This window comes from Lithobates pipiens, unplaced genomic scaffold, assembly GCF_037356315.1.
Source record: "Lithobates pipiens isolate NorthernLeopardFrog02 unplaced genomic scaffold, aLitPip1_a1.2 Scaffold_13, whole genome shotgun sequence".
Lineage (NCBI taxonomy): Eukaryota > Metazoa > Chordata > Amphibia > Anura > Ranidae > Lithobates > Lithobates pipiens.
In genome coordinates, this window is record NW_027507718.1 from 98,242,745 (window position 1) to 98,264,887 (window position 22,143).

Here is a 22,143-nt window from a genome sequence, read left to right on the forward strand (position 1 = left end):
GCCAATCATGAGCCAGCAATGCACTGCGCCATCGCAGTGCATTGTGGGCCACACGAATTTTGCCGCGAACGGCCCAAACGTTCGGAATTCGGCGAACGCCCGAACGACCAATGTTCGAGTCGAACGTACGTTCGAGTCGAACGTACGTTCGACTCGAACACGAAGCTCATCCCTATTGCCTAATTAAGCTTTGGCAATAAAACCTGGAAGCTGATTGGTGTCTATGCAGAGCTGCATCAGATTTTACACTATCCAATTTTAGTAAATAACCCCTACTATGTCTAGGTAATGTTTATGCTGTTCTTTATCCACTCCTGCCCAGACATGTGACAAGACTAGCGCTAATGAGTTAAAGCTGGAAGACTTGGATTTGTCTGTAAATTTTTGTCATCTTATGCCGCATACACACGACTGGACTTTTTGATAGCAAAGGTCAGATGGAACGAGTCTGTTGGACAATTCGATTGTGTAGGGGCTCCATCGGACCTTTGCTTGCCAAAAATCTGGCGGACTTTAGAAATAGAACATGTTTTCAATTTTTCCACCGGAACTCCGCCGGACCGAGAAATCCGTTCGTGTGTATGCTAGTCCGACGGACAAAAACCGACGCTAGGGCAGCTATTGGCTACTTGCTATGAACTTCCTTATTCTAGTCTGGTCATACGTCATCACGTTCGTTGCCATTGGACTTTGGTGTGATTGTGTGTGGCCAAGTCCGTTCATTCGGAAAGTTTGTCGGAACTCCGCCAAAAGTCAGTCGGAAAGACCGTCGGACCTAGTCCCTCGAAAAGTCCGGTCGTGTGTACGTGGCATAAGTGGATAGCCATAGCAAAAGAGTTGTTGATGTAAAATCTTTTTTTTCTACAAGTAAAATTTATATGAACTGTGCAAAAAGTGTCCAGCATCATATAAGGTTGAAAGAAGATTGTCTGTTCAGAGAGTGCTCCAGGAAACTGGCATTGCAGGATTTAACAGATTAAGGAAAACCCTTGGAGGAGATGAAAGCTGCTGAAATAATTATATTTTTAAGAGTGGTGCCATGGAAGTCGGCTAAAACATGCTCTTTATTAATGCAGGGGAACAACAGTCTAAAAAGCCAAGTATTTCGGCCATCAGGCCTTAAGCATGGCAGCCATGATTCAGGCCTGATGGCAGAAACGCATTGGCTTTTTTGACTGTTGTTCTCTTGCATTAATAAAAAAATGTTTTAGCCAACTTTCATGGTATTAGCCTTTCCCCTTTTTTTTTTTTTTTGCATGGATTTGACATGGACGTTTGCAGAGACTTCCCAGGCTGTGTGCTGTGCTCTTGAGGCTAACCAGGCATTACACAGGAGGTAATAGTTCGGATGCTCCTGTGCTAATATTTTTATGAGTTTTGAAGTCCTTTTGCTTCTTCAATTGTTGTTAACTACCACATATTGAACCAGAGAACTGTTCTAGACCACTATACTACCCCAAGAATAGTAGATGCTTTGAACTGCCTGGGCACCAAGTCATTCTGGACTTAAAGAGGAAGTAAAATCTTCCTCTTTAATTGTACCCACAGTAAAGCCTATAATAAGGCTTACCTGTAGGTACTGTAAATACCTCTTAAACTTGCACCGTTTAGGAGATATTTACTATATACTCTGCCGCTGACGTCATGGGCACATGCACACAGAAGGAATGGCCCGCCCATGATGTTTCTTCAGGGCCCGTGCCATGGCGTCATCACAGCGCTGGAACCTGCAAACCCAGAAGTAACTACGGGAAAGATGTTGGCCCTGTCAGCGGTGTGCAGGCGGCGATTCAGGACATCGTTGTAAGGCAAGTATTTCATAATGAGCTAGTGTGCGATGCACACTAGCTCATTATGCCTTTGTCCTGCAGGTTTTTTTTTGGGGGGGGGGGGGGGTTTTAGTTTATTTAGTTTTTAGTTTTTAGTTTATTTTATAACCTCTTTAAGAACTGGCTACTCTCAGATCCCAGTGCATCCAGAAGATCGTGAGAAGACAGCTTTGGTTTTTCAAGATTATTTGAATTTGACTAAATGTCACAAGGTGGCATCAGCTAATTTGTACACACTTAAAGCGGAGTTGGACCCCCTGCACAAAAAAATTAAGAGTCAGCAGCTACACATAATGTAACTGCTGACTTTTATTAATAGGACACTTACCTGTCTGGGAATCCAGCGATGTCGGCACTCCAGCCAATGTTTCCATCGGCTTTCGGGTGCTGCCGCCACCATAGCTGGTAAGGGAAACCGGCAGTGAAGCCTTGCAGAGCTCTGCTTTAAGCTCTTGATTGCCCTGAGATGTTAACCATTTCTCAGCCAGTGTCATTTGTACAGTGACAATGTAAAGTATTATCACAGAACACTGTATAATGCCGCGTACACACGACCAGACTTTTTGACGGCAAAGTCCCGGCGGAAGGAATTCCTCGGCCTTTCCGATCGTATGTGGGCTCCATCGGACCTTTGCATGCCAAAAATCTGACGGACTAGAAATAGAACATGTTTTAAATTTTCCCGCCGGAACTCTGCCGGACTCGGTTCCTAGCGGCAAAACCGTTCATCTGTATGCTGGTCCGACGGACCAAATACAACACGCAGGCAGCTACAGCACCTGCCTGTGAGAATGTTTCCAGCGCAATCCTATCGTGCTGGCTCTCGGTGACAGGGTACTGTACATCCTGCGCTCGCTGCAATAGAAAAAACACATTTTCCTATCGCAGCGAGTGAGAGAGGGAATGCCCCTCCAAGGCCCTTTGGTCTGGAATGGATTTTAAGGGGAAGCCCCTATACTGAAAAAATGGCGTGGGGGTCCCCTCAAGATCGATACCAGACCTTTATCCGAGCACGCAGCCCGGCCAGTCAGGAAAGGGGGTGGGGACGAACGAGCGTCCCCCGCTCCTGAGCCGTACCGGGCCGCATGGCCTCAACATGGTGGGGGTGCCCCCACCCCAAAGCACCTTGTCCCCATGTTGATGAGGACAAGGGCCTCTTCCCGACAACCCTGGCTGTTGGTTGTCAGGGTCTGCGGGCAGGGGGCTTATCGGAATCCGGGAGCCCCCTTTAACACGAGGACCTTCAGATCCCGGCCCCCCACCCTATGTGACTGAGTATGGGGTACATCATACCCCTACCCATTCACCTGAGGGAAAAAGTGTCAATAAAAAAATACACTACATAGGTTTTTAAAGTAGTTTATTAGGCAGCTAGGGTCTTCTTCCGACTTCGGGGGTCTTTTCGCCGGGGTGCTCCGCTATCTTCTGCTCTTTTGCTGCTCTTTTGCTAGCGGAGGAGCCCGGCTTTCTCATTCATCATCGCCGTCTTCTTCTTCCTTCTTCTGTTGTTCTGATGTTGACATGACGCTCTCTCTTGCTGTAATGCTGTGGACACGATGTGTATTGACTTATATAGGCATAAGGGGCGGGGTCACCGGTTCATGTCACACGATGACCCCATCCCTTATGACGCCACAGTCCCAGCATTATAGTGGGAGAGAGCGTCGTGTCAACATCGGAAGAACAGAAGTGTCAGTTAGTTCCCACCCAGGATTTAGGCCCCCTTTCACACATGCAGTCCGTTTGTCTGTTTTTTTCATCCATCCGTTGATGGATGAAAAATGGACATCAATGCATCTCTATGGAAAAACGGATCAGTTTACATCCGTCCGTCAACATCAGTTTTTTAAATGGTTTAAAGCTCTATTTTTCTTCTGTTTAAAAAACAAAACAAAAAAAACAGATCGGATGAAAAACGGGTGTAAACTGACAAATCTGTTTTTTTCATCCGTTTTTGCGTTAGTAGTGGATGTAAATAAACTGATTAGAAACTGAGAAAAACTGATGAGCAGTTGATGAAAATCTGATGAAAAACGGATGAAAACTCTGTTTTTTCTTTTGAAAAGATGTGACTGAACTGATGAAATGAATGGTCCACATGAAAGGGGCCGTAGAGCCAGATTGCCCACCACACTATAAGTTGCTGATCACCGCAATTAAAAGTATAAAATAAATAAATAAAACCCTGGGCTGCCTACCGTGGAATCTACCTAATTGCTGGGGTTCACTCCAATCACCCTCAATCCCCCTGCTAAAATAAGGCACATGCTCCCCATCTTACCCCTCTCTTCCTTTCCCCCTTCTCACTTTGTCTCCCCCCCTTTTTATCTGTGAACCAGGTTAAATTGGTACGACTTAAGGGTATTTTGTAATCGAATTGTTATATAGTTAATTCAGCAACACTGAAGGTCTGGTAGCGTGAGTTATATCGAACCAGAGGCACGATGGAGCCACCTCTGAGATAACCTATCCCCTGACAAGAACACTTAGGGGCGATTTGCTGCTGAGGAGGGAGGCCCAGCCGGGGCGCAGGATGATCCCATTAGGGGTGCTCAAGATTGAGTTGAGCCCCTAGACCAATGGCTCCCTTAGCTGGTGTTCCTACCATCCCCTTTTTTACCTATTAGCCAGGGGTATAGACTACATCTTCTACCAGAGACCCGAAACATTAGCTGGGGCCTTATTTCTGATACCTTGTTTTATTCACACCTGTTAATGATGTTGCACATTTTTCCTTTTGTCGTGCCGATGTTCTATCTTGCCTACATTTTGATTTGAACAATAAGAATCTATTGAAAGGAAAATAAATAAATACATACCAGTATATATATATATACCACAGTTTATAGACATTATAACTTTCACACAAACTAATCAATGGGGTTACCCATTGAAAACGTCACGTCTGACTAAACGCATCTGGGAGGGCACGCTGTGACGTCACAACGCTGAATGAGAGGAGGACTGGCTCCCGAGTTTGCCGGCTGGCTTATATCTACACGATTGAACAATTTTTTTCTATGTAAGTGCATTTTTGTCTATAATTAAAGAATTATTAATGGTTTTACACTATGGGAAGCTTCTCTCTCTTTTCCAAACATATTATTGTGTAAGAATTTAAGTGTGGAACACCGTAGTCCTCAGCACATGAAAGGTCGTCCCTGGGATAGCAAGACATCTGGTACTGAAGAGGGGATGCGATTGGCTTATACCATAACGCTCCTTACGCTTTTACCATCTGGTAAGCGCATTATTTTGCTGGTGGCTGGCCACATTATCAATAAGTGTGTGGAATCACCGTGGTGCATCCTTTTGAAGCTGAGAGATATATTTTTTATTTTTATTTTTTATTCAAAGAACTTTCCCTACGAACCTTTTCATTAAGGACTGTTATTAATTTCATTTAATAGGTTCAATTGTGAATGTAGTGCTGTTTTTTCCTCAGAAGTGTAAAAGCTTTTTTATGTATTGGTGCAGCTTTTTCCCTTTTTGTTTCAATCAATATATACTTATTGGGAAAAAAATGGCCTGGTCTCATCCTAAAGAGACAGTACATAATTGACTACATTGTTGCCTTGAAGTTAATTTATTACTGCACAGTTGTTTAGGGCCCCGAACGTTTGAGCTCAAGTTGGGCATTTACACAGCATCTTAGCAATATCTTAGCTTATATCTCAGCAAAGCTAGATAAGGGGAAGTGAATTCTTATATATTACATTTGTTGATGTTCCAATGTCAAAATTGTAATTCCACTTATAATTATTGAATGTATTGCTCTGTTTGCATTAACCTCTTCTTGTATTTTTAGCGTGCAGCCACTGCTGAATAAAGTTGTATTTGTCTGTTTCACTGTGTCCTCAGATTCAGGTACTTATTTATCACAGACATCATTTATGGGTGCGCTACATTAATTTGCTAACTATAGTTGTGATCTTCACCAGGCATTCCCCGGAGTTTAGACTGCACTTAAAGCTGCTGAACTGTCTGCTCTGGCTTTTCCTTAAAAGGTAGTTGAATTTATGCAGCAAAGAATGACAACCATTTCAAGTACCCAGCCTGTTGAAAACAGATGGCAGTAATCTTCCATTTAGTCCCAAGAGAATGAAACCTGCTTTCTCTTTTGTTTCTTCACCCTCTAAACTTAGTTTTGGTAAGTCAGGGACGGTGCATTTAAATGAAGCCCCATGGCCTGTATCTAGACAAATATTTTTTCAGCAAGAGTCCTTCCTAGGATTTATTTTGGTAAAACACGATTGACTGACGTGCTCACAGATTACTGCTATGCTATGAGCTTGTATGTGTGTTACATAGAGCATTGTGAGAATGGTTTATTTTTGATATGCATTCCAGGCAAGGTTACCCTGGTCACTCAAACACTGCAAACCCTCTCAAGTATTCCTTCTGCTATTTGCTTCATGGTATCCTGAGCTCCACAGACTATGTTGTAAAAGCCGACCATGCAGTTACTGTATGCTTTTATATTTTACTGACATTTGAATATCTTAAACTGAATGATTTGAAAGATAACCATATTTTTACATGCATTAATGTGTATGTAAAGCTAAAACCTTTAACGTTACAGAGCATAGGGAAGGGTTACAACCTCTATCAGATAGAAAGTGATGGGAAACTCAAAACTTTAGAGTTGTCACCAGCACATCGGGTGAGAATAAATCATTCATTTCAGAACCGAAAATAAAAATACATCTATCAAACAGGACAAAAAAAAAAAAAAACCCTACCTTATCTAAAACTAAAATTTAAAGTTTTGGCTATTCATAAACTTTAACCCTAACTACCTCCTTTACCCTTCTTATGCTTTTTATAAACCTCATTTCAGACCCAAAATTTATGGGAGACCAAGAGCCTATGATGGGCACAGCAATTGCTCCCTTGTTTCCCTATCTGACAGACCACACTATACTGTACATGCGCAGTCTTTTCTAAATGGGAGGATTTATTCATTTTGTATAGAGTAGAGAATGGTTCCAACATCTACAGATGCGTCTTCCCATCTCTGTTACATAAAGGGAGGTGTGCTGCACTTCACAGGAGAGAACTAGGATATGAGTTTGATGTGCAAAAAGTTACAAGGATACTTGATTTCTGGCAGGAGCAACATACAGTGCCTTGAAAAAGTATTCATACCCCTTGAAATTTTCCACATTTTGACATGTTACAACCCAAAACGGATCCACAGCTTAGGTAGGGGAACCTGTCAACAGGACAACTATAATGCCGCGTACACATGGTCGGAATTTCGGCCAGCAAAAGAGAGATAAGAGCTTTTCCTCGGAAAATGCGACCGTGTGTATGCTCGAATTTCCGCCAGCAAAAGATTGAGAGCAGGTTCTCAATTTTTCTGATGGAAATTCCGATCGTGTGTATGCAATTCTGATGCGCAAAAACTCACGCATGCTCAGATTCAACTACGAGACGGAAGCTATTGGCTACTGGCTATTGAACTTCCCTTTTCTAGTCCCGTCTTATGTGTTGTACGTCTTGACGGTCGGAATTTGGTGTGACAGTGTGTATGCAAGACAGCTTGAGTGAAATCCCATCAGAATTCCGTCAGGAAAACCATCAGAGCTTTTTCGGACCAAAATTCCGATCGTGTGTATGGGGCATTACTCATGCACTCCACAAATCTGGCCTTTATGAAAGAGTGGCAAGAAGAAAGCGATTGTTGAAAGAAAGCCATAAGAAGTCCTGTTTGCAGTTTGTGAGAAGCCCTGTGGGGATACAGAAAACACATACAGAAACACATGCTGCTCTGGTCAGATGAAACCAAAACTGGCCTAAAAGCAAAACATTATGGCATAAAACTAACACTGCACATTAACCTGAACACACCATCCCCACTGTGAAACTTGGTGGTGGCAGCATGCTGTTGTGGGGATGCTTTTCTTCAGCAGGGACAGGGAAGCCGGTCAGAGTTGATGGGAAGATGGATGGAGCCAAATACAGGGCAATCTTAGAAGAAAACCTGTTAGAGTTTGCGAAAGACTTACAGACTGGGGCGGAGTTTCACCTTCCAGCAGGACAACGACCCTAAACATACAGCCAGAGCTACAATGGCATGGTTTAGATCAAAGAATATGCATGTGTTAGAATGGACCAGTCAATGTCCAGACCTAAATCCAATTGAGAATCTGTGGCAAGACTTGAAAATTGCTGTTCACTGACACTCTCCATCCAATCTGATAGAGCTTGAACTATTTTGTAAAGAAGAATGGACACAAATTTCACTCTCTAGATGTGCAATGCTGGAGACATCCCCAAAAAGACTTGCAGCTTTAATTTCAGTGAAAGATGGTCCTACAAAGTATTGACAAATGCACACCACACTTTTCACATATTTATTTGTAATAAAAAAAATTGAAAACCATTTATAATTTTCCTTCTACTTCAAAATGATGTGCCACTTTGTGTTGTTCTATCACATAAAATCCCAATAAAATAAATTTATGTTTTTGGTTGTAACATGACAAAATGTGGACGGTTTCAAGGGATATGAATATTTTTCAAGGCACTGTATATTAAATTACTATTCTTGAGTTTAGATATGCTTTAACAGTATCTCTAACTTAACCTTAAGACTACACTCTTTACACTTAGCCTTACCTTAACACTCAACCCTCCCTCTAACCTTAAGTCATAACCTAACATTAGGTTAACCATTAACCCTTAATTTAAACCAAAAACCTTAAGCTTTAAATCAATTTAGGTAGCTTAGAGATTAGACAAATTCAAAATCTTTACAGAAATTATTGTAGCCTAGCAAACTTCTCAAACTTCGGAATAAAAAAGTCAAGAGGAAAGATTGGAGGAACTGAATTTATTTTCTCTTGAGAAGAAGAGATTAAGGGGAATAGGTTCACTACATCTAAATACATAAGTGGTCCATATAGTAAACTTCCTGTTGAGTTATTCACTTTAGAGGACAAGGGGCCACATCTGGAGGAGAAAATATTTAATCTCTAAATAAGGAAAGGTTTCTTCACAGTAAGAGCTGTGAAAATGTGGAATAGATTCCCTCCAGAGCTGGTTCTGGCCAGCTCAGAAGCTTGCTTTAAAAAAGGACTGGATTCTTTCCTAAATGTACATAATATAACTGGATACTAACATTTATAGCTAAAGTTGATCCAGGAAATATCCGATTGCCTCTCGGGGGGGGGGGGGGGGGAGCGGATTTAGGAAGGAATTTGTTCCCCTGCTGAAGCAAATTGGATCCTGCTTTGCTGGGGATTTTTGCCTTTCTCTGAAGCAACTGTGGATATGTAATTTTATGAAATTATATTTTTTTCCCTTTTATAGGTTGAACTAGATGGACTTGTATCTTTTTTTTTTACCTGATTAACTATGTAACTGTATTGTATGATATTAAAAGAAAAAGAAAATTTGACAATTGTGCTCTGGCCATCATATTATAATTGTAAGAACATACCTTTTTGTAGAGTTCCTTTAAAAAAATACAACCTGGCTGATTTAGAAGTTCCCACTGTGTTTTAAGCAGTTGTGGTCTACTTTGGCCGGATTCCACCAATTTTAGGTACATCTGGCCCTCAATTCAGTGTTCTGGTAAGCAGAACAAAAGTATGCAACCTGGCCTTTGCTTTTCAACATGCAACACGTCTGTATTCTCTTAACATTAATATGTCTGATGTGAATACAGTGCAGAAACCTGTCCTGTCTACTGACAAAGTGCAGAGAGGGGAGAGAGAGAACTAGGTGAGGAAAAAACAGCCCCTCTGTTATAATTCCTGAACATATATAGCTTTATTCAGTTGTTAAAATGGTTGTGTATGCTCCTTTTTAGCTGGGGTTATAAAAGAGAAAAACAGTATACAAAAAACCCTCTCTTTTCAAACACTCTTCAGACTCGTTGAGGAGAGCATACCAATTATTTTATAATGGAGGCAATCCCTAGAAACAATTTAATGTATATATTTTATTTTTTTAATACTAATTATATCAGAAGTTTACAGTATTAGACAGAGCCACCATGTTTTTTCTGAATGAAGCCTTCAGCTTTCATTTGAGAACTATGTCAGCTATGACTTGACACATGATCACATGATTGGGAACCACCAGGGGCGTTGCTGGGTCTACAAAAGATCTGGGGCTAGAGCCCATAGCAGCGTAGTAAAGCAAGTCATATGTTTGGGCAGGCATACACATGTATATACAGTAATATATATGTGTGTGTGTGTGTGTATATCCCCAGAGATCCCCCTACTCACATCAGGGTCCCCAAAGATCCCTCCTTACATGAGGGTCCCCAGAGAGCCCCCCCCTTACATCAAGGTCCCCAGAGAGCCTCCTCCTTAAATCAGGGTCCCCAGAGAGCCTCTCCCTTAAAATCAGGGTCCCCAGAGAGCCTCCCCTCCCCTGGGGGACCCCTGCAGAGACTCGAGGCTATGGGGCCCAGATTCGGGGCTATAGCCCCAAATGCCACCCCTGGCGATGCCACTGGGAACCACTCTGGTTTCTGATCATTAGTGGGGCCAAAGCTGTTGGTAACAGCTGGGCTTGACTGCTAGCAGTCAATACCAAATGTTAGCTAGTATTTGTCAAAGGGATTATAATTATTATCATATTCTTAGCCAAGGGCATAGTGCTGAATACGCATTGGTGGGAAGTGTTTAATCCCAGAAGATGTTGTAGCATTTGTTAGCAAATACTCAGGAAGATTGTTTTCTTCAGGTTCACAGATACAGTTTGTTCTCTTCTTTTGCTCCAGTAGGCCCTCAGGGGGATATTGTGCATCCACTTCACAGTCACATGTTAGGAACATATACTGTATATGCTATATTTTAGGAGAAATTCAAAGCAAGATTTTTCAGGATGCTGCTCAGGCAAAATTGAAGCATCTATATATTATTTTATATATCTTATATTATATATATTATATCTATATATTATTTTATTAGCAAAAAATTATATTGGTTACAATCAACTAGGGCCTGATGGCCACAAAGTGTGGGGAAGGTGCTTTCTGCTGTCACTTTTTGGTGAGAAAAGATGACGAGTTTCTTTAATATTTCTTTTCTTTTTTTCCTTCAAACCCTCTTTTGTTTTCTTGACCGTTTAATTTAAATTTTGTACTAAATTGCACTGAAAAATGCAAATACATATTTTTTGAAAAACAAAAGCAAATCTGCACTTTTTTTCATTATAGGCTCATTTAAAAAAGAAAACATTATGGGTTGTATCTTTAAAAAATTTGCATGGCAATTTGCCAATGGAAAATCCATGTAGTAGTGTTGTTAGACTATTTCTTATGCAGATTAATTCTTGGTTTAAAATGGAAAGTTACTGCATTTGGCAGCTGGATGACTACATAGTGCTATCTAGTAGCCAAATGTGATATTTTCTATTATAAATCACTAAAAATCATTGGACCGTCAAAGGAAATTGCCTAATAACATTCACACAAGGACAAATATACTTGGACTATCACTGGGTGAATTGCTATGGAAATTTTTTTTTATGGATACACCTCTACATCTGAAAGTTAGGTATTTGCTTATGAATTAGAAATTGTCCAAGCTTAATGAACAGGGGTAATTGAAGCCTTATTAACTAGACCAAATTTTGTAATTTTGCTAGTTCTTGGTTTGTTTAGCAATACCTTTCTACTTTTTTTTTCTTGCTACAATGATACACTATTTTTTGATTCACACATTTTTTTAAGATATATAAAGCTTTATTCTGGTAAACACTGCATGCATAATATTTTAGTGGACACTTATTTATACAGTGTATTGTTACCTTTGTGTATTGCATGCTTTTTTTGATAAATAATACCATCGAAAATAATTTTGCTAAAATATACCAACCTATTTATCCTGATTTTAGGGACACCAAATATGCCTTGTTTTCTTGCTAAATATGATAAGGTAAAATAAAAGTGTGTTCATTTTTTAGATTTCAAAAGGTTAGGTTCATGCTATGCTCCAATTTCAATTGCACTAACTTGATGTGGATAAAAGCCACCTATCATAATCAATCCATTCATAAAAGCAGACACCAAAGGGTAAGCAGCAAAATGATATCTTGCAAAGCTTCTTGCATATATTGTAAAGCTTCTTGCAAACCTTATTGCAAGATGCTACAAAAAACACATTTTCACTTAAAATGGAACTAATCCCATGGATTTAACTTTTTCACAAAACATTCAAGTTAAGTTACATTTAAGGCAGGCTGAGAATGATAACTGGCACAGTTGCTTGTGCTCTTAACTGAACTGCCAAGCCGTCAAATGGCATTGTTATAACCGATCACATGCGCAGCACCATGGCAACTACATATGAAACAGAAGCCAATATGGTAGCTTCCATGGCTGTAAAGGATAGGTGGGTTTAGTTCTGCTTTAAGGCCTAGGAGGCATATTTATAAAGCAGTGAATGTGACATTCACTAGTCACTATAGATGTATCATTCTGGTGCATGTGGTTTAAATTACAGTGACTGAGTCACCTGCAGTGGCCGTCCATTGTAGTTTTCTGGTTATGTTATATGCATTGCTGATTTTCAGATTTTTACAGCAGCACAGTAATATGAAACAATCAAAAATCTCCACAAAAAAGGATGCACTGAGAAAATTAGGCACCCCAGCATATTTATCATGTTATACATTGTAAATCCGCTGCTTCTTTTTTTTTTTTTTTTGAAAGACGATGAAATATATAAAAACATAATATTTTTTAATTAGGCTTTTCGTTATATTTTTTAGTTACACACGATTGAAATGTACATAATTTTTTGTACATTATTTAACCACTTAAGGACCGCCTCACGCCGATGTACGTTGGCAGAATGGCATGGCTGGGCACAAGCACGTACCTGTACGTTGCTTTTTAAGTGCCCAGCTGTGGGTCGGGAGCGCACCGTCAGCGGCACGCTCCCGACCCGGTCCTGTGCTCCGTGACCGTGGCTGCGGGACCAGCGGACCTGATCGCCACTGGTGTCCCACGATCGGGTCACAGAGCTGAAGTACGAGGAGAGGTCTGTGTAAACAAGCCTCTCCCCGTGCTTCCCTGTGTGGCTGTCACTGATCGTCTGTTCCCTTTTATAGGGAAGGACGACCAGTGACATCACATGTCAGGCCACGCCCTCTACAATAAAAAAAACATAACTTCATACATAACACCTACCCTGCCCCCTAGTGGTTAACTCCTTCACTGCCAGTGTCATTTACACAGGAATCAGTGCATTTAAATAGCACTGATTGCTGTATAAATGACAGTGGTTACAAAAATGTGTCAAAAATGTCCGATGTGTCCGCCATAATGTCGCAGTCACAATAAAAAAATCGCTGATCGCTGCCATTACTAGTAAAAAAAAAAATTAATAAAAATGCTATATAACTATCCCCTATTTTCTAAACGCTATCACTTTTGCACAAACCAATCAATCGCTAATTGTGATTTTTTTTTTTACCAAAAATATGTAGAAGAATGCATATCGGCCTAAACTGAGGAAAAAAATGTGTTTTTTATATATTTTTTGGGGATATTTATTATAGCAAAAAGTAAAAAATATTGCATTTTTTTCAAAATTGTCGCTCTATTTTTGTTCATAGTGCAAAAAATAAAAAACGCAGAGGTGATCAAATACCACCAAAAGAAAGCTCTATTTGTGGGAAAAAAAGGACGCCAATTTTGTTTGGAAGCCACGTCGCAAGACTGCACAATTGTCAGTTAAAGCGACGCAGTGCTGAATCGCAAAAAGGAGCTTGGTCCTTTGGCTGCAAATTGGTCCGGGGCTCAAGTGGTTAAATGCTAGTCATAAAAAAAATATATATATTTTTTTGTGACGTTGAGGTAGAATGTCTGAAGCAGGAGTTATTAAATGATGCTGTCATTTCAGATTATCTTGGTAAAACAAATAGATATGGGTTAGAATAACAACATGTATTTGAACCTAAGTGCATGGGAGCTGCACATGGGAGCTGCATGTTTTCAACATTTGACTTTAGGAAAACAGCAGCTATAAATAAACTGGGGGTTTGGCCTGATCCCATTTCAGACACTAGTAATAGCTATGCTTTATGTTCCCATGTGAACCCAAATTTGGTGACTGTAGGAGAGACAAAGAAACATTCCTCTCCCACTGAAACTAAATGTAGATCTTGGTGACAATTGATAAAGCATGAGAAACACTGAACAGCTTCCATTTAGAGATAATGGAGGAACAAGGAAAATTGTTTTTATCTGTAGCTGTTGGTACACAAGTTGTACTTTAATATTTATTAACATTAGATGCCAAGCTGAGTTTGCAAAGTTATTCAGATTGGTCTTTGGTATTAAGCAATTCTTCAAAATAAATAAGATTTATATAGGTTAGCGATAAGACATGTATAATATTGAGAAAAAAAGACACCCCAGTCAAAACAAAAATTCAAGCAGTTAAAAATGACCACTATGCGTTTTTTTTTTTCTATTTAGCCAGTTTTTTAAATTTAATTTCTTTATTGAATTAAGCTTATATACCGTAAAACAAGAGTACAAGAGTACTCAACCAGGGGTCCATGAAACCCTAGGGTTCCTAAAGAGGTTGTTAATGGTTCCTTGAGCAATGAGCATTTTCTGCCTCTCAGATGAATAACCGCTGACACCAATGCTCATTTTAGCTATCTATAAGGGGGATTTTTCTTTTTTCTTTTTGGGAATTCTTCCCAAAGACCACAAATGTAAGAAGAATTCTTCCCACTGACCACCTCACTAATATACTGGGAGCTGTAAATATAATTATTATTAGCAGGGGTTCCCTGAAGCCAAAACATTATTTCAAGGGTTCCTCCATGCTATATAGGTTGAGAAATGTTGTGTTAGAAGGCCTGTGTTCAGTGGTTATAGGAATGTAAAACAGATTAATTACAGGTTTGAAGGAGATCAACTGTAGTAAAGGCTCTGTTTACACTTGTGCAACACCCAAGTTGCATCAGATTTGCATCAAAGTAGTGCAGGAACCTTTTTAAAAAAATCGCTTTGATTTTACGTTGGGTATATTTGAATGGGTTCCATTGAAATGAATGGGCTGCGTCTTGTCATGCGGCTTCATGTGTCACATGACAAGTCGCACAAGTGTGAGCCTAGCCTAAATCCACCTATCAATTTATTCTGAATGACTTCAGAAGAGTCTGGAATTGATGTCAAACTGATGTCCAGTGCAAAGCCAGTTGACAGAAGCCCAAAAGTCACAGATTTTGCTTTAGGGTTTAGAAAAAGTGTTTCCCTTTACAAGGGCCTGCACTGACACACAAGGCTCCTCTTGGAGTTTATTTTATGTGACAAAGAATGTTTGTGGGTACCAGTTTTCACTTATAAGAGATTTTTGATTGAAAATGTTTAAGTACAAAACCTAGCGTAAAAAGATGTCACATGATGCGCCTTCTCTGTATTAGCTGATCTATGTGTGCTATCTGAAAAATTGGCCCATCCAGATACTGGGTATGAAACATGACACTGGTACAGCTAAAACAGGAGAGGTGTTACATAAATAAATAAAACTGATCATTGTAAACACCCCTGTCAGTGTTAAATGTTTTTTTTAATCGCTGTAACTGCTACATCTACAGGTCAACTTGTTCTTTTTAAAAAACAACAAACTTATTGGCTGGATCACCAAGTGAAAATAAAAGAAAGCCTAAAAAAGTAAACAAATGCAGTCATCACATTCTAAGAATCGGTAAGTTGCAGTACAATAAACAATTGCTTTTGGGTTTACTTGATGTGATTGTCGATTACTGCTTGGACCTTGAAGAAGGGGACATACCCAAAAGCTTGCTCTGAAAAATTGTATGTTAGTGCAAATAAAAAAAGTATCACGGACAGTACTCGATTTTCTCTTTTGGGTTTAATACAGCTTTAAAGAGGAAGTAAACCTTGATGAGTTTACTTCCTCTTTCATTCCCTGTAAAGGCAAAGCATAATGGACTACTATGCATCGCATAGTAGTCCATTATGTGTCACTTACCTGACACAGGAGCCAGAGAAGTCACCGCTGTCCCCTGTAGTTCCGAGCGTCCATCTTCTTGGTGGGTCTCCGTGGGTCTCGCTGCTCCGGCGCTGTGATTCGCCAGAGCAGCGATGATGTCACTCCCGCGCATGCGCACGGGAGCCGAGACTCGCGGCATTGCCGTCACCGACGATGCCCTGCTCAGTGCGCCTGCGCCCCGTTGTCTACGGCGCATGCGCCGTAGATATCGGTGCCCGTCTTCGGGCAAATATCTCCTAAACCGTATAGGTTTGGGAGATATTTCTTGGACCTACAGGTAAGCCTTAATCTAGGCTTACCTGTAGGTCAAAGTGGTTTGTAAGGGTTTACAACCACTTTAAGTAGCCAGTAGGAAGATTTGTCTAAACTGGAAAGTAAACCAATTTTACAAAGGGTTAAATATATAAGGATACAAACATAGTGACCTGGAGTATATTGAACCTGGACAGAGCTGGGGCTCTTTTTAAGGGATTCAAAAAGTGATCCATCTTTTTTATTGAAAAAACGTAAGTTAGTAATATAAAAGATTCTGTATGCCAAGAGTTGTAAATAAGGCCCTAACATTTGCGCTGATGTAAGGATGAGGAGGTAGCCCCTTTTTTAATGTCACATCCATTTTCCCTAAGGCTGGGTTCACACTGCAGCGGTTTATGAGATCGGATGTGATTCGCACCACACTGCAGTGCAAATCACATCCAATCTCTGTGCGATGCAAAAACAGCCATACAGATAGCTGAATTTGCATCGCATTCGGCCCAAACTCGCACAGGACCCTTTTTTTGGTCCGCAGCAGAATCGGATCGCATGGGTGTTCACACCATGCAATCAGTTTCCTGTCCAAGTTTGCAGATCGCACTGCGATATGCGAACTGATCTGGGGGTGTCATTAACATTTCACTGACACTCCCAGCAGTTCGCATAAGGCAGTGTGAACTGCCGCCGGGAGGCATGCAATGCGGGAACCCGCAGCGGATTCGCGGCGTTCCCGCACCGCTGCAATGTGAACCCAGCCTAAAGGTGAAGAACTGGCTAAATGGGACCTTAACTAGTAGTGCTCATGGTAAGACAAGCAGCAGTGCTAAAGGCATACAGTACAGAGTTGACTGGACTGTAAGGCCGCGTACACACGGGCGGACTGTTCGCCCAACCTTGTCCGCTGAACAGTGTTTGGGCGGACAGTCCGCTCGTGTGTGGGCTTTCAGCGGACAGTTTCAGCGGACAGTTGGACGGACAAAGTCTTTCGGAAATTCCGAAAAACTGTCCGCTGAAACTGTGTTTGAGCGAACAGTCCGCCCGTGTGTGGGCCTGTCCGCTGTACTTTCGAAATGAGCGGACTGTTCCCGCTCGGAAAGTCCGCCCATTTCGAGCGCGTGTACAGGTAGGCGGGGCCCGCGAAGGAGACGTCGCGGGCTCCGCCGCCTGGAATGGGCTTAAAGGGGAACCCCAACGCCGAAAAAAATCGGCGTGGGGGTTCCCCCCAAGTCCACACCAGACCCTTGCCCGAGCACGCTACCCGGCCGGCCAGGAAAGGGGGGCGAGCGAGCGCGCCCCCCCTCCTGAGCCGTACCAGGCCGCGTGCCCTCAACATGGGGGGTGCCTTGGGGAAGGGGGGGGCCGCGCAGCCCCCCCACCCCAAAGCACCTTGTCCCCATGTTGATGAGGACAAGGGCCTCTTCCCGACAACCCTGGCCGTTGGTTGTCGGGGTCTGCGGGCGGGGGGCTTATCGGAATCCGGAAGCCCCCTTTAAGAAGGGGGCCCCCGGATACCGGCCCCCCACCCTATGTGAATGAGTATGGGGTACAATGTACCCCTACCCATTCACCTGTGAACGAAAGTACAATAAAAAACACAACACAGAGAAAAAATATTTTATTGCACAGCCGGGGGTCTTCCGTCTTCGGGGGTCTTCTCGCCGGACTCCTCCGCTATGTGTGTGTAGCTCTTTTGCTAGCGGAGGAGTCCGGCTTTCTTCCTCCCCGCCGCCGGCCTCTTCTCCCGACTTCGGGGGTCTTGTCCCCCTCTTCGGTTCTTCTGCCGGGCCACCGCGCCTGGTCCGGTGGCCCGGTCTTCTGTCGCCGTCTTCCGTTCTTCTGTCGCCGCCTTCGGTTCTTCTGCCGGGCCACCGCGCCTTCTTGTAGCTCTTTTACAGGCGGTGGCCCGGTCTTCTGTCGCCGCTGTCGTCGCCGCCGCCGCCGCCGCCTTCCGTTCTTGTTCTTCTTCTTGTTCTTCTTCTTCTCCTGGAGATGTTGACTCGACGAGCTCTCCGGCCGGAATGCCAGGGACACGCTCCGCTGCCACTTATATAGTGACAATGGGGCGGTGTCACATGGTATATGTCACATGGGTTGGTCACATGGGTTGATGTCACATGGGGACTATGACATCGTAAGGGGGCGGGGTCACCATGTGACCAACCCATGTGACATATACCATGTGACACCGCCCCATTGTCACTATATAAGTGACCGCACAGCGCGGCTCTGGCATTCCGGCCGGAGAGCTCGTCGAGTCAACATCTCCAGGAGAAGAAGAAGAACAAGAAGAAGAACAAGAACGGAAGGCGGCGGCGGCGGCGGCGGCGGCAGCGACGACGGCGGCGACGACAGCGGCGACAGAAGACCGGGCCACCGCCTGTAAAAGAGCTACAAGAAGGCGCGGTGGCCCGGCAGAAGAACCGAAGGCGGCGACAGAAGAACGGAAGACGGCGACAGAAGACCGGGCCACCGGACCAGGCGCGGTGGCCCGGCAGAAGAACCGAAGAGGGGGACAAGACCCCCGAAGTCGGGAGAAGAGGCCGGCGGCGGGGAGGAAGAAAGCCGGACTCCTCCGCTAGCAAAAGAGCTACACACACATAGCGGAGGAGTCCGGCGAGAAGACCCCCGAAGACGGAAGACCCCCGGCTGTGCAATAAAATATTTTTTCTCTGTGTTGTGTTTTTTATTGTACTTTCGTTCACAGGTGAATGGGTAGGGGTACATTGTACCCCATACTCATTCACATAGGGTGGGGGGCCGGTATCCGGGGGCCCCCTTCTTAAAGGGGGCTCCCGGATTCCGATAAGCCCCCCGCCCGCAGACCCCGACAACCAACGGCCAGGGTTGTCGGGAAGAGGCCCTTGTCCTCATCAACATGGGGACAAGGTGCTTTGGGGTGGGGGGGCCGCGCGGCCCCCCCTTCCCCAAGGCACCCCCCATGTTGAGGGCACGCGGCCTGGTACGGCTCAGGAGGGGGGGCGCGCTCGCTCGCCCCCCTTTCCTGGCCGGCCGGGTAGCGTGCTCGGGCAAGGGTCTGGTGTGGACTTGGGGGGAACCCCCACGCCGATTTTTTTCGGCGTTGGGGGTTCCCCTTTAAGCCCATTCCAGGCGGCGGAGCCCGCGACGTCTCCTTCGCGGGCCCCGCCTACCTGTACACGCGCTCGAAATGGGCGGATTTGCCTCCGCCTTACGTGGGCGAGTCCGTTCATTTCAAAAGTTGAGCGAACTGTTTGCCCAACCTTGTTCGTCAAACAGTCCGCTCGTGTGTGGGCAAGTCCGCTCATGCAAATTTTGAGCGGACTGTTTGATGAAACTGTTTGCCGAACAAGGTTGGGCGAACAGTCCGCCCGTGTGTACGCGGCCTAAGGCTCCATGCACACTAGCATTTTTTTAAGCTCCAAGAAGCTGTTATTAGCATTTTTTTCTGCTCCTAGAAGCTAAATAGTGTTATCCATGCACACTACATTAGGCTATTTGCATTTAGGCTATTTTTGCACTTCACCATCCAGGAGCAGAAAAATAAATTGCTTTTGTAGAGTTTTATGGGATGTTTTTCCAGCAGAAAAAAAACGCGGAATGCTCCTAAACGCTTCTAACCGCTACTATAATTATAACAGCTTTTTTGAGGTTTTATTTTTTCTTCATGTACTGTAAAAAATGCTAATAAAATGCTAATGCTCCTAAAATCTTTTAACTACTTCAATACAGGGCACTTACACCCCCTTCCTGACACTTTGAATGACAATTGCGTGGTCATGCTACGCTGTAACTATGTGAATTTTTTATAATTTTCTTCACACAAATAGAGCTTTCTTTTGGTGGTATTTAATCCCTTCTGGGTTTTTATTTTTTCCCCAAAAAAAAAAGACTGAAAATTTTGAAAAAAAATATATTTCTTAGTTTCTGTCAATAAATTTTGTAATTAAGTAATTTTTCTCCTTCACTGATGAGGCGGCACTGATGGGCACTGATAGGTGGCACCGATGGGTGGCACTGGTGGGCACAGAGAGGCAGCACAGGCCATTTTTTGTGATACGGCACTGTCACTTTAACTGACAATTGTGCAGGTGTGCGATGTTGTACCCAAACAAAATGTATGTCCCTTTTTCCCCACAAATAGAGCTTTATTTTGGCGGAATTTGATCAGCGCTGCATTTTTTATTTTTTGCGTTATATATAAACAAAAAAAAGGAGCGTACATTTTTTTAAAAAAAAACACAATATTTTGTAGTTTTTGCTATAATAAATATCCCAAATTTAAAAAAAAACAAAAAAAATGATTTTTTTCCTCAGTTTAGGCCGATATGTATTCTACATATTTTTGGTAAAAATAATCTCAATAAGCATATATTGACTGGTTTGCGCAAAAGTTATAGCGTCTACAAAATAGAGGATAGATTTATGTTATTTTTATTATTTTTTTTTTTTTACTAGTAATGGCGACGATCTGTGATTTTTATCAAGACTGCAACTTTGCGGCAGACATATCAGACACTTGTGACACTATTTTGGGACCATTGACATTTATACCACAATCAGAGCTAAAAATCGCCATCGATTACTGTATAAATGACACGGGCAGGGAAGGGGTTAACACTAGGGGGTGATCCAGGGGTTATCTGTGTTCCCTGGGTGTGTTCTAACTGTAGAGGGGATGGGACTGACTAGGGGAGGAGAGAGATCGTTGTTCATACTTAGTATTAACACACAATCTGTCTTCTCTCCCCTGAGAGAACTGGGATATGTATGTTTACATACACACATCCCGGTTATCATTCTGTCATGAGTGTTCGCGGGTACCCAGCGGTCATCACGCCTGCCGGGCATGCGCATCGGCTCCGGGGACGCGAGGCGGGCCTGCTGCGTCTACTTAAAGGAGCAACGTACAGCTATGGCAATTTGCCCAGCCGAGCCAACCTGCTGCAGTATAAGTGCAGCAGCTGGTCAGCTAGTGGTTAATAAAGTATTATATACAAAAGTACAGGAAATTGGAATTCACACTAAGGGCCGGTTCACACTGCAGCGATGCCAGACATTGCATGTGATTCGCACCATACTGCTATGCAGATCACATGTGATGTCTGTGAAATGCAAACTCAGCCATACAGATTGTATGGCTGAATTTGCATTGCATTCGAACCAACTCGTGCAGGACCATTTTTCTTGTCCGAACGAGAATCGGATTGCATGGATGTTGACACCCATGCGATCTGATTCCTGTCCAAATGAACAATAACTTAACTTTGTATTGACACTCCCAGCAGTTTGCATAAGGCAGTGCGAACTGGATTTGCAGGGTTTCCCGCATCTCACCAGTGTGAACCTAAGATATGGAAGTTTGTGAAGATGCCACAGATACAAAAATTAAGTTAGTGTAAGGACTAAAATGCCTTTCAGGCCCTTTCAGACATGCAGATATTTATTCAGCCATCCGCTTGCTCAGCAGGGATCGCTCCGATGATCCCCGCTGAGCCGGCAGATGACAAGTCCGTCTTCACACTGTGCAGGGACGGACCTGTCAGAGAGACCGCTCTCCTCTATGGGGGAGGGGGAGAAAAGGATGATTACGGACTGCCTGTCCGTTTTCATCCGATCCGATCCAGATGGAAAATAGGACATCCATCCTTCTGGATTTTGTGGAGCAGATCGGATCGGGGCAGATTGGATGTCAGCGGACATGTCAGAGATGTATGGAGAGACCGTTCAGATCTGCTGAAAAAACTGACAGGAGGATCTGAACAGTCTGCACGTGTGAAAGGGCCCTAAGGAAGATTTTTTTTTTGTGTATGTTGTTTATTTTAAGTCTGTTAACAATGAAAAAAAAGTAGGTCTAAATTCTAGCAGGACAGCAATTTGTTTGCTGAATCACTGCATGCTATAAACAATTGTCATTGAAAAAAAAAGTTTTACCTTTTTTTCATCCTGTGTTGCATCTCAGTACAGCTGAAATTGCATTTATCAAAACTTACCAAAACATTTAAGATGTCTTTTAAAGAGGCAAACCTTTTTTTCTCCGTAGTAGTTTTGGATAGAGTAGAGAAGAAACAGAACACCTG